We start from the raw sequence: 14,802 nt of genomic DNA, 5'->3' as shown, positions 1-14,802 counted from the left end.
AAACCACCCCACCAACTCCCTCAGTGTCAATTTCCTCCTTCCCCAGGAATGCCAATAGTCCTGCAGGCCATGTCACTGGCAATTCTGACGAGTCCTCTCCTGCCTGGGATTCCTCCGATGCATCCTTGCGTGTAACGCCTACTGCTGCTGGCGCTGCTGTTGTTGCCGCTGGGAGTCGATGGTCATCCCAGAGGGGAAGTCGTAAGCCCACTTGTACTACTTCCAGTAAGCAATTGACTGTTCAACAGTCCTTTGCGAGGAAGATGAAATATCACAGCAGTCATCCTACTGCAAAGCGGATAACTGAGGCCTTGACAACTATGTTGGTGTTAGACGTGCGTCCGGTATCCGCCGTTAGTTCACAGGGAACTAGACAATTTATTGAGGCAGTGTGCCCCCGTTACCAAATACCATCTAGGTTCCACTTCTCTAGGCAGGCGATACCGAGAATGTACACGGACGTCAGAAAAAGACTCACCAGTGTCCTAAAAAATGCAGTTGTACCCAATGTCCATTTAACCACGGACATGTGGACAAGTGGAGCAGGGCAGGGTCAGGACTATATGACTGTGACAGCCCACTGGGTAGATGTATGGACTCCCGCCGCAAGAACAGCAGCGGCGGCACCAGTAGCAGCATCTCGCAAACGCCAACTCTTTCCTAGGCAGGCTACGCTTTGTATCACCGCTTTCCAGAATACGCACACAGCTGAAAACCTCTTACGGCAACTGAGGAAGATCATCGCGGAATGGCTTACCCCAATTGGACTCTCCTGTGGATTTGTGGCATCGGACAACGCCAGCAATATTGTGTGTGCATTAAATATGGGCAAATTCCAGCACGTCCCATGTTTTGCACATACCTTGAATTTGGTGGTGCAGAATTTTTTAAAAAACGACAGGGGCGTGCAAGAGATGCTGTCGGTGGCCAGAAGAATTGCGGGACACTTTCGGCGTACAGGCACCACGTACAGAAGACTGGAGCACCACCAAAAACTACTGAACCTGCCCTGCCATCATCTGAAGCAAGAAGTGGTAACGAGGTGGAATTCAACCCTCTATATGCTTCAGAGGTTGGAGGAGCAGCAAAAGGCCATTCAAGCCTATACAATTGAGCACGATATAGGAGGTGGAATGCACCTGTCTCAAGTGCAGTGGAGAATGATTTCAACGTTGTGCAAGGTTCTGATGCCCTTTGAACTTGCCACACGTGAAGTCAGTTCAGACACTGCCAGCCTGAGTCAGGTCATTCCCCTCATCAGGCTTTTGCAGAAGAAGCTGGAGGCATTGAAGAAGGAGCTAAAAGGGAGCGATTCCGCTAGGCATGTGGGACTTGTGGATGCAGCCCTTAATTCGCTTAACAAGGATTCACGGGTGGTCAATCTGTTGAAATCAGAGCACTACATTTTGGCCACCGTGCTCGATCCTAGATTTAAAGCCTACCTTGGATCTCTCTTTCCGGCAGACACAAGTCTGCTGGGGTTGAAAGACCTGCTGGTGACAAAATTTCAAGTCAAGCGGAACGCGACCTGTCAACATCTCCTCCTTCACATTCTCCCGCAACTGGGGGTGCGAGGAAAAGGCTCAGAATTCCGAGCCCACCCGCTGGCGGTGATGCAGGGCAGTCTGGAGCGACTGCTGATGCTGACATCTGGTCCGGACTGAAGGACCTGACAACGATTACGGACATGTCGTCTACTGTCACTGCATATGATTCTCTCAACATTGATAGAATGGTGGAGGATTATATGAGTGACCGCATCCAAGTAGGCACGTCACACAGTCCGTACTTATACTGGCAGGAAAAAGAGGCAATTTGGAGGCCCTTGCACAAACTGGCTTTATTCTACCTAAGTTGCCCTCCCACAAGTGTGTACTCCGAAAGAGTGTTTAGTGCCGCCGCTCACCTTGTCAGCAATCGGCGTACGAGGTTACATCCAGAAAATGTGGAGAAGATGATGTTCATTAAAATGAATTATAATCAATTCCTCCGCGGAGACATTGACCAGCAGCAATTGCCTCCACAAAGTACACAGGGAGCTGAGATGGTGGATTCCAGTGGGGACGAATTGATAATCTGTGAGGAGGGGGATGTACACGGTGATATATCGGAGGGTGAAGATGAGGTGGACATCTTGCCTCTGTAGAGCCAGTTTGTGCAAGGAGAGATTAATTGCTTCTTTTTTGGGGGGGGGTCCAAACCAACCCGTCATATCAGTCACAGTCGTGTGGCAGACCCTGTCACTGAAATGATGGGTTGGTTGAAGTGTGCATGTCCTGTTTTGTTTATACAACATAAGGGTGGGTGGGAGGGCCCAAGGACAATTCCATCTTGCACCTCTTTTTTCTTTTCTTTTTCTTTGCATCATGTGCTGATTGGGGAGGGTTTTTTGGAAGGGACATCCTGCGTGACACTGCAGTGCCACTCCTAGATGGGCCCGGTGTTTGTGTCGGCCACTAGGGTCGCTAATCTTACTCACACAGTCAGCTACCTCATTGCGCCTCTTTTTTTCTTTGCGTCATGTGCTGTTTGGGGAGGGTTTTTTGGAAGGGACATCCTGCGTGACACTGCAGTGCCACTCCTAGATGGGCCCGGTGTTTGTGTCGGCCACTAGGGTCGCTAATCTTACTCACACAGCTACCTCATTGCGCCTCTTTTTTTCTTTGCGTCATGTGCTGTTTGGGGAGGGTTTTTTGGAAGGGACATCCTGCGTGACACTGCAGTGCCACTCCTAGATGGGCCCGGTGTTTGTGTCGGCCACTAGGGTCGCTAATCTTACTCACACAGCTACCTCATTGCGCCTCTTTTTTTCTTTGCGTCATGTGCTGTTTGGGGAGGGTTTTTTGGAAGGGCCATCCTGCGTGACACTGCAGTGCCACTCCTAGATGGGCCCGGTGTTTGTGTCGGCCACTAGGGTCGCTAATCTTACTCACACAGCTACCTCATTGCGCCTCTTTTTTTCTTTGCGTCATGTGCTGTTTGGGGAGGGTTTTTTGGAAGGGACATCCTGCGTGACACTGCAGTGCCACTCCTAGATGGGCCCGGTGTTTGTGTCGGCCACTAGGGTCGCTTATCTTACTCACACAGCGACCTCGGTGCAAATTTTAGGACTAAAAATAATATTGTGAGGTGTGAGGTATTCAGAATAGACTGAAAATGAGTGTAAATTATGGTTTTTGAGGTTAATAATACTTTGGGATCAAAATGACCCCCAAATTCTATGATTTAAGCTGTTTTTTGGTGTTTTTTGAAAAAAACACCCGAATCCAAAACACACCCGAATCCGACAAAAAAAATTCGGTGAGGTTTTGCCAAAACGCGTTCGAACCCAAAACACGGCCGCGGAACCGAACCCAAAACCAAAACCCAAAACCCGAAAAATTTCAGGCGCTCATCTCTAATCATAATATATACATAACATATGTGAGAGAGAGAGAGTCTTAGCGTATGTATGTGGACTGTAGCTCCCCAAAAAATACATTAATCTACCAGAATGAATTCACAGTAATTCACAGTAAGCTCCTAAATTATGCATGGGCTACAAAGCAAAACCTATGTGAAGATATGAAGGCCTTTTTATTAAGCCTTTTTATGTATTGCAGAAAATGTACATTAATAAGTTTCCCCCAAATTTATTAATAGGGTACCGCCGCAGATATCTCTGTTTTTTATTTCAGATGTAGCCCCACATGACTGCTTGCACACTGCTCTCCAGGCTCTGAACACGGAAGTAAAGTCATCTTATACATGAACACTTAGGTAGGTTTATTATTGCCACAATACGTTATGAGAAATTAGTTGTTGGCCTTTTATGTGGGCTTTAATAAATATGCCTCATATTAAAGAGCTGAACATTTTACACTTAAGAGGTGGGAACTGCAGAGAAGATACAGGGAGATATTAAATTTGAAATGTTTGCACTAAAAAAAAATTGTTTTTTTTAAATGAATTTTGCAGATGTTCATTATCGGGCGATACAAATACCCCCTACCCCTCTTCATTTTTCATGCAAAAACACACAGGATACGGGATAAGATCGCGGATGCAAAACGGGTCTATTAGCGCAGATTTTATATCTCCTGCTACGGACAGGTGAAATATCCACTATACTGTTGGCTGTCTGGCTAATTGAATAGCCCTTGAGGGGTTCAATTTGCCATGGTAAATTACTGCGGCTGTTGAATATTCCCCATAATTTAAATAAGGCATTAAGGGCCCAATAAGTTGGTGTATTTTATTTATAGGTAATTGGGATTTCTAGAACAAGTGTATAGTGTCAGAAGCTGATATGAGAGAGGCAGTAAAGTGACATTTACTATAAGGGGGATACATGGTACAGTCCCTCAGCAGTAGCGCTGGGGAGTCATAAAACCATTGCATATGCTCAGTGATTACTGATATGAGCAGAATGTGTCCTAGATAGCAGAGCAGCAGACATACATTCCTAAATCAGAATAGGACTCTCCTGCTGACAGCTGGGATGTATGGGCTAAGGAATAAAAAATTGTGCCCATTAACTTTGCAAAATTTGGTCTTCAGTATGTAAGTGATTCATGTTTGTTACTGTGGTTTAATAATAAATAGCAAGAAGAATCAGTGCTGATTATTTCCCATCGTATCAGTATTTAAAAATCACTGGAACATAACAAAAGTCTCACATGCATAGCCAGGTGATATGGATATTCATAAAATATTCAATTGGCAGAAGATCATGTATCATCTCATTGGACTACTCAATAATTAGCATAGTAAAGTAAATCATATAGTACCTGTCTACATTTCATATCTTGCTTCAGGGATTTAAGGGGGTTGGATATGAAGAGCTTGGAGTGACTCTATTTGCATCACCAAGCGTGCAGGGAAATATATATTATGCCACTTATGTGCCATTTATCAAGGTGTTTGGTCCTATAAATCATGTGGAAACAGTGTGGACATGATGCAGAGGTGGAAGCAGATATGGCCGCATTTGCGTCCTAGCCTGATATATCGGTGTGTCTGACTATGCAAGTACTGCGACACCCACTGTCAGCATCCATGGATGCTCAAATACTTGTACTAAGCCTTGAAAAGGGATGCATTTCACAGTGATAAAATACCAGCCAATCAGCTCCTGTCATGTAACCGGCTGGGTTTGAAAAGTGACACTTAGGATCTGGTTGGTTGATACTTTATCACCGTGCAATTTATCACTTTTCAAGGTTGTCGTTGACTATAGCCTCAGATCAGAAGTTTCGACCAACAACCAGCGGTCCGCGCATCGTGATCGTTATCGTTCATGGACACTGAACGATCTGCACTATTATGAACGATTCAGTCCGTCGAAAACGGCCAAATTGTTCATAATATCGTCTAGTGTATGGGCACGTTTAGTACATCTCCCCCACTGTTTGGTACTTCTTAGATACACCATCAGTAACATCATCGAAACTTGCACGAGCACTATGGCAGGTGCAGATTTCCCATCTGAGTATGGCATCCAATATAAATAATGAAGCATTCGTGTATGCAAACATTTTACGACACCAACGCAAGACTTCCATAAGATGTGTGTCTAAATAGCCACCCAGTCACTGCCCAGGAACTCCCAGCATTGTTCCAAAAAGATGTTTCTGATACCATGCGACTCAGTTGCCTTTGTGCGTCCACTCTGTGTAACGTGCAGTAACAAACAATCGCTCAACTCCATGAATATTGGCATTGTATGCAGTTTTGAATCAGGCCCTGTGTGTTACGGTAATTGTCCTTAATAACTTTCCTGAAAATGGCATTTCAAATTGCCACAATAAGCGCCGAAGAGGAATGTTAGCTTTTGGTGCATTAGAACAATTGTTGTTAAATAGACCCCTTTACTATGCTATTACTCCTCACTCTGTGCTACGTGGAGGAGTCCAAGAAATCTCACCCTAAAACAGGAGTCTCCCAGACATTCCCAGAGTGTAGGCAACTATGAAGTTTACGTGTGCTTGCCTACTCTCCCAGAAGTAGCTGGAGACTGATCATTTTATCTGGTTTCCCCCCCAACCCCCCCCCCCCCTCCGCACCCACGAAGGAGTGTGAAGATGCAAATCCCCTGCATCCCCACCAGCTTCCTAGTGAAGCAGACAGGATGAGGAGAACGTCATCAAAACTGCGGCACCTGGGTGGAGGGGGAGGGCCTAAGTGACCCAGAGAGGAGACGGAAAATGTAGGCAAGCATGAGTTTACAGTATTTACATTTTATGAGGATTTGCATTTCTCTAATAGGACATGATCATGTTCATTTAGCATCACATTTGTCCCACACTAGGGTGGGATGTACTAAAGGGAAAATATGGCCAAAAGACAGTTTTCTGGCTTTAGCCGCATTTCCATATGTACTATGCCCTGGATGCTGGGCTTTCAGTGCAGGGGGGAGTGTTACCCTATAGAAGCCTATAGGCTTCTTTCCACATTCTTCATGAGAGGGATCCAATTGCAACCTCCGTGGCCGCCATGTCCCTCTGTGCATGCATAGAGGAACTCCCAGGGCAAAACCCAGAAGCCCTGGAAATGCAAATGGCAGCGCTAATTGGAAGAGCTGCACTATGTTATACAAATCACACATGTTAGTACATACTGTATGCAATTAGTATTAATGTGATGGGTGGCGGGATGTATGAGAGAAGGGCAGTACATCCTGCCCTTACTCTGAAACTTATTAATAGTTACTCAGTAACAATAAATGGACAATGGATGTTAAGATTATAATGCAGCAATGCTCCATTGTCATACCTTTTAATTGTAGTCTGTCACTCATTAAAATAAAGTAGAAGCCTGCATTTACAGACACTTTCCAAAGAGGAAATATCTCACACCTGACTGGATTTACTTTAGTTCACAACATTTGCTGTTCTTGTCTTCTATTCTTCTATATTGTGTTTTAATTGCAAGAATTTCAGGTGAAGCAAAAGTAATTATTTGTTGTCAGAAGATTTATCGCCTTCTGTAAATTTTAAGCCTGATTAGTAATATAGAATAGCGTGAATTTCTCAATTCGGAAGCATATTGAATTTTCTATCAAAGTCATTATTAAAATAATAATGAAGGGAGGTGAACGGCCGGACGGCACACACCACACCAGCCAGGTACGTCCCTCGGTGGAGCTGGAGGGGGGTTTGCGCTTCACCCCGGGTCCCCTAAGCCGACTTGCCTGCCGGTCCGGTCCGGCTGCAGAGTGACCGCGGCGGCCATCTTGAAAGAGGGCTATCCCTGCTGAGGGAGCCAGCGTCAGAGGGAGACGGGAGCCGCACTGTCGCTACCACTACTCGCCGACGGTGCGGTGAGGAACTCTCCCCTTTGCCCCCCTGCCTTGTCCACTACCCCTCTCTGCCAGCGGCCTTTCCGCAGGGAACTAAAGCCCACCATTGCCGCAGAACAGAACCAGAGGTGCCTGCGGCCGGGATAGCAGACCCTCCCCTTCCCAGCCAGGGGGTCATTATATATTTATTTACACTCAATCCTGCAACAACAGCAGCTGCCCACTCCCAGCCCCCGCCTGGTCCACTGGCCGCCCGGACGCGCCGTGGCGGCGACAACCGACCCCGCACCATATCCTTCAATGTCCCCCGGGACTGGACATCACTAGTGAGTGGCCCCGCCTGGCCTGCGACCCACAATTCTACGGGGTAACCCGACTAAGGGTGCTGCATCTCACCCCCTCCGACACGACACGAGCCCCGGCGGCCATCTCCCCCCCTGCTGCTACGAGATACCCTCTGGAGCATTGAGACCCAGCACAGAACACCACGCAGCTGGCTGAAAACCCACATACCCTGCCGGTAGTTCTCATATCTTACAAATACAGCCCTACTATGTAGTTATTGCTACAACGCATCTACTACGAGCTCTCCCTTTCACCAGGAGGTCGCCCCAACATAAGAAGCCCGTACCTCCCCCCCACCTACTGCTAGTCCGCCCACAGCCACAACCCGCGGGGCGTCATTCTACCCCTTGTGACCCTTCTTCTATACTACTACTGACGGGCCTCATGCCCCACTGAACATACCATAATCTAGCCCTCCAGTGGTTAGCCCTTAGGCCTCATCGTTTGCGCATCTCTACAAGCCGCTCCAACACTTTCTCTAACCCATACAATCTGCCACCATGTCTAAATCCACCGCCTCCATTAGAAAGCGGGCGGGGACGGACATAACCCAGCACTTCACCAGAGCCGACAAAAACAACAAATCATCCTCGCTCTCTGGACCCCCCTCCCCTAACCTTTCGGTGTCTGACAAGGAAGATTCATCTTCATCCCCCGCTCTTTCAACCAAAGAGGACATCCTAGCTTTGAAATCGCTCATCATGGATTTCAAGGAATCATTGGAGTCCAAACTAGACAACGTGGTTGCCTCCATTAGATCGGACATTACGTCCCTATCCACTAGGACCTCCAAACTTGAATCCCGCCAGGACACCCTACACAAAGAGCAGAGCGAGACCGTTAGAGACATCGACCATCTTATCCGAGACATCTCGGAACTACGCGATAAGAACGAGGATTTGGAGAATCGCGAGAGAAGAAACAATCTCCGCATACGGAATGTCCCGGAATCCGTCCTCCCTGCGAACCTCGAAACATATCTACACAAACTATTCTCCACCGTGGTTCCAACTTTAGGCTCCCGTGAACTGCCACTAGAAAGGGCCCATGGAGCTCTCCGGCCCAAACCACGTGAAGGTGATCCCCCCAGAGATGTGATCCTACGCTTCCTTAACTTTAAAGATAAAGAACTGGTACTTAATCCTACCCGGAGCAAGCCATACATTCTATTCGAAAATACTAGGCTACAATTCTTTCAGGACTTGGCTCCCTCCACGCTGCTCAAACGGAGAGAGCTAAAAGATCTAACCTCCGCGCTCCGCACGCGCGGAATCCGATATCGCTGGGGGTTCCCCTTCAAGCTGCTGATTGACTTCAACGGAAAAACTCTTATTGTCCGGGACCCCAGAGAGGGCAGAGACTTCTTGTCACACCTAGAGGACTCCGACTCTGTACAGGTGGCGCCCACCACCCGCCAGGCGACCTAACTTTCCTCACTTCGAATGCCACCTACACCTCTTGCTCCATAGAAGCATCCTGGCCAACCCGGGGTAAAACGTCCAGACCCACTTAACCAGTTGACGTTTATTGTATATAATATATATTGATTGTTATTATGCGGGGGGGAGAGGGTACACATAATAACCATCTAGTCCTTCCACAATGCTTAATGCAACGGTTTGGCCCCGAATGTGCCGCAAGACCCCTCTGCCTTGTTTTCAAACTCACTATTTTTAAGTCAACGCCCTGGTCACACTAGATGCACCCGGGACTATGACTCAGATCACCCCCATAGGGAGTGAACCGACCTTTGAAGAAAATACTTTGGAGCACATAGGGAACTGGCTGATGTCCACGACTCTGCCTTGTTTGCTTTGCTTTTACTTAAACAACGTTACCGTTATGTTATTTACTGCTTATACGTTTGTTCTACATTACCTCCCCTTGATGCTTTTTTCCCCTAAGGCCAAGGTTAGCACACTCTTTGATCACTCCACCACTGGAGGGCCATGATCCCTCATCTACCCCATACAACACACGAGTTCATGTTGTCGAACTCCTACTTGTAAACACACTCCCCCCCACCCTACCTCCTAGGAGGGAGTACGGCAATTACCCGGTGCTTCCCCACCTTGGACCAACCGGTCCTAATTTCTGTGCTGGTTCCTCCTCGCTGGCCGTGAGGTTCCTCAGCGCGGACCCTTCCCCCTTTTTTTTTTTTTCCTTTTCTTTTCCCTTCTTTTTCTTTTTTTCCCGCTCCTCTCACCTCTTTCTCTCTCTCTCTACCCTCTTACTTTTTTCTCTCCTTCTTCTCCTCCCCTTCTCTTTCACTTCCTCCTCTTAACCACAACTCACAATGCCTCTGCTGATAGCATCTCTGAACGTCAAGGGCCTCAACACTCCCCAGAAACGCTCCTCCCTATTTCGATCCCTTCGCACCCTCAAAGCAGACATAGTATTTATCCAGGAGACCCACTTTAAATCCCAGTCACACCCTGCCCTCACCTCTAAACGATTCCCGACGGCTCTCTACTCCTCGAGCCAAACCAAACACAATAGAGTGGCCATTTTGGTAAACTCTAAAACCCCGTTTGTGTTGGGTTCCTCACATACAGATAAAGATGGGCGGTTCATCATTTTAACGGGTAGACTCGGACACCTAGAATGCACTATTGCCACTGTCTACGCCCCTAACTCCGGGCAAGCGTCCTTCTTTAACTCCTTCTTCTCCACATTATCCAAAGTCAGAAGAGGCTATTTAATAATAGGTGGAGATTTTAATACTGCCCCGGATTCTCAATTAGATAAATCCACTCCCCAGTCACGTCTATACCGTGACCCCTCATCCCGAGCTTTAAATAAACACACGCGGGAATCCGGTCTCATTGATGTCTGGCGGGCCCTCAACCCCACGTCCAAGGACTACACCTTCTTCTCGTGTACGCACCAATCTTAGTCCCGTATCGACCTCTTTTTTTGCAGCACCCAGGCCTCCAAGCACATGTCCGACTCATCCATCATCACCAACCCGTGGTCAGATCACTCCATCGTCACCGCCACCTTTGATTTCCTTGACACCCCGACATCCCGACCGGCATGGCGTTTAAACGAAACGCTGCTGAAAATTCCCCAATTTCAGGAAAAACTCAGACTTGCCCTTGCAGACTACTTTACTTTAAACATCACTGACTCCTCTTGCACCCCACTGATATGGGAGGCGCACAAAGCCGTCATCAGAGGTCACATCATTAGTTATGCCTCACACAGAAACAAAGAACATAAACAAAAACTGGCCTCCCTCACAGAAGAGGTCCACAATCTGGAAACCCAACACAAACAGCGGCCCTCTCGCCCCCTTTACACACAACTTACCACTGCCAGAGCGGCCCTGAACGCTTTGCTGGCCGAAAAAACTGAGCACTCACTCCGCTGGCTGAAACAAAGATTCTATGAAAAGAGCAACAAAGCTGACACTTTATTGGCCAGCAGACTGAGGGCTCGGAAAGCGCAATCCGCCATTTCAGCGATCAAAGATGACAAGGGCTCACTCCAATATAACCCCTCCACTATCAACTCCCTTTTTAAAGCTTACTATGAGCGGCTTTATAATCTCCGAGATAGACCGCCCACTCCCGACCAAACCCACCCGCCCGCTTCCGACTACCTGATATCATGTGATCTGCCCCGCCTAGATCCAGAGACCTCGTCGGGCCTGGATAGGCCTATCTCAGAGGAAGAAATTGCCTTCGCTATTAAATCTCAGAAACCGTCTAAAGCTCCTGGCCCAGACGGCTTTCCTATGTCATACTACAAAACCTTCCAACCTTCGCTACTTTCCCATCTCACGAAGGTATTTAATCTGATACTAGAGGGCTCCCCCTTCCACTCTCAAACCACCAAGGCTACTATCACTGTAATTCCGAAACCAAATAAAGACCCCCAACTAATCACTAACTACCGACCTATCTCACTTCTGAACACAGACCTCAAAATTTTTGCCAAAGTCCTAGCTAACAGGCTCAACCCGATTCTCCCCTCACTGATTCACCCAGACCAGGTGAACTTTGTCCCGTCCAGGCAAGCGCTTGACAACACTAGACGCACGATCGACGTTATTCACTATATTAACCTCCACAAGATCCCATCCCTGGCGCTTGCTCTAGACGCGGAGAAGGCCTTCGACAGGGTCTCCTGGCCCTTCATGCTACAAACCCTGCAACACTTTGGCTTTCGCGATAAATTCCTACAGGCTATACAAGCCTTGTACCACAACCCCTCGGCTTCAGTACACTCAAATGGCCTACTATCGGATCCCTTCACGATCTCCAACGGAACCAGACAAGGATGCCCACTATCCCCCCTCATCTTCGCATTGATTATCGAACCCCTCGCGTGCCACATCAGAGCCAACCCAGATATCTCTGGGATCACTGTTAACCGCACTCACTACACTATATCCCTATTCGCTGACGACATACTCCTCACACTAACGAACCCGACCATCTCCCTTCCCAATCTATTTCGTGAATTATCGATATACGGCAATCTCTCGGGATATAAAATCAATCAGTCAAAATCCGAAGCCCTTTCCTTACACATCCCCAAGCGCATAAAGACTCTGTTACAAGCAAACTTCGAATTTTCATGGCGTAAACACTCACTTAAATACTTAGGAGTCTTCATAACCAAATCATACAACTCTCTCTACCGAGCCAACTACCCCCCACTCATAACCTCAATTCTTAAGGACATCCGCCAATGGGAATCTTATTACCTCTCTTGGATTGGACGTATTAACGCCATAAAAATGAATGTACTCCCCAAACTCCTGTACTTATTCCAAACGCTTCCAATTCAGATCCCCTCGCACACCCTCCGCTCTCTCCAATCCTCGCTAGGTGACTTTATTTGGAACCATACAAAACCTCGACTCCGACGAGAAATTCTGGCCAAGCACTCCCAACTGGGTGGCCTAGGCCTCCCCATCCTTCAACGCTATTTAGCTGCGACTAAACTGAGCCAATTGGTTGCTTGGCACACGCCGAGAGGCACCAAACGATGGGTCGACTTGGAGAGCGATTTAATCGGCGTTCCTTCAGTCTCCCATCTACCTTGGGTCCACCGCAAAAGCTATCCCCAACCTAGCCTCCCTACACCTACTGTAGCGGACACGCTCGGAAACTGGGAGATCCTGAGCAAAAAATTAAAACTGCCTATTTACCCCTCCCCCCTAACCCCTATTTGGAACAATTCAGCATTCCCCCCAGGCTTATCCTCAGCAATGGCCCGTCCTTGGATCTCTGCTGGTGCCACTAGAATCCACCACTTTACAGGGAACCACGCTATCAAATCTTTCTCGGATCTACAGGCTACATATGACCTGCCCAACTCCCTACACTACCAATACCTACAAATACGGCACTACATCTCCTCTCTGCACCTTCCATTCCCACTCCCAATCCCTTCTTCTTTCGAAAGGCTTTGCCTGCATAACCCTACTGACAGAGGAATCATCTCTCTTCTCTACAAAACCATCTTGTCCCCGGAAACCCCCGTCCTTGAACCTCACGAACTGGCCTGGGAAACTGACTTGGGACGACAATTCGAGGCCGAAGAGTGGGAAACTGTCCGGGCCGCGGTCTCGAAGTGCTCCATCAGCGTGGCCATCCGCGAGAACTCGTTTAAAATATATACAAGGTGGTATTTGGTCCCAGACCGCCTACATAAAATGTTCCCTAGCACCTCAAACCTTTGTTGGAGAAACTGTGGTCAGGTGGGCACGTTTTTCCACACATGGTGGTCCTGCCCAGTGATCACACGTTACTGGACCATGGTCCGTACCCTGCTTACCCAGTTACTAGATCTTCCGCAGCCTCTCTCACCCAACCATCTTCTCCTCTGCGCCCCCGTGGATCAGGTGCCCAGAGACTCAAATAAACTGATCCTCCATATATCATGTGCAGCTAAATACCAAATAGCACGCAACTGGAAAGCACCAGACGCCCCCAGCCGCCAGGCACTAACAAATAGGATCTGGTTCATCGCACAAATGGAATACATCACCAGTCTCCAACACAACACAGTCCAAAAATTCCATTCCACTTGGCTTCCCTGGTACAGATATAAAAACTCACCCCTTCCGGGTCTTAGCCAGACTGCAACTCACACTGGGCGCATTAGATGCTCCCCCCACACACACACACAAATTCCCCCCACCCCTCCCCCCCCCCCCCCCCTTTTTTTTTTTTTCTCTTCTTCTCTCCCCTCTCTTTCTCTCCTTCTCTCTTTCCTCTTCTCTTTCTCTTCTCTCTCTCACATCTTTCTTTCCCTCTCCTTCTCCATGTCCCCTATCACCCGGGCTCCGGGCTTATCGGAGTTCTCTCCCTACATTCTACCTCTCCTAACTTCCTTTTATCCCCCCAACAACCTCCTTTTCTCATTGTGACTGGTTCCCACAATGCGATAGTCACACTAAATGGAGACACACCCCCTTTTTTTTTTATTATTTATTTTTTTTTTTCTCTCCCTTTTTTTTCCTTTGAGATTTTCTCTCATCTGATTACAAATGAATCTCTATTGTCATTATATCCTTCATGACGAGTCTTGTGAAATTTGACCCATGTCACATTTACTGTATTATTGTTCGCTTTATTACCGAATGTTGTTAACACTGTTTATTTCTCATAATAAAAATCTATGATTGAAAAAAAAAAAAAATAATAATAATGAAGCATACAATAATGATACTACTGTGAATCCCTAAAATCAAGCTACTCTACTATATGCATGTACCAAATAAGCCACAATTGTATCTGTACAGTGTCTAATATTTTCTTACATGGGATTATTGTAAACATTAGGAAACCAGAACACATGATGATTCAATATGTATTTTCCCAAGAGGGAAACCTCTAATAATTGTCAGGTTCATCACAAATATAGTCTTCACTATGATTGTATCCATGACAACCTACATTTTACAGGTTCAATTCAAGACTGCTGTTTCACCACGGATTAATATGACTTGTAAAAAAAAATAGATAAAGATAAAATAGTTGGCATTCCTTCATGGTTGTACCTTATTTAGTACAGTAGGTCGTCATACTTTTATAATATTCAGAGCACTCAGAGGAAATTCAGCAATCATGACAGCGTGAAATGCTTTGAACTAAGACCTGTCAAGTGCGAGAAAATACCTCTTCTACTGTAGAAGTGTCTGTTGTCAGCATGTGCAGGCT

This window comes from Pseudophryne corroboree, chromosome 1 (assembly GCF_028390025.1).
Source record: "Pseudophryne corroboree isolate aPseCor3 chromosome 1, aPseCor3.hap2, whole genome shotgun sequence".
Classification (NCBI taxonomy): Eukaryota; Metazoa; Chordata; class Amphibia; order Anura; family Myobatrachidae; genus Pseudophryne; species Pseudophryne corroboree.
The sequence above is the reverse complement of the archived record's forward strand: the minus strand, read 5'-3'. Positions refer to the sequence as shown.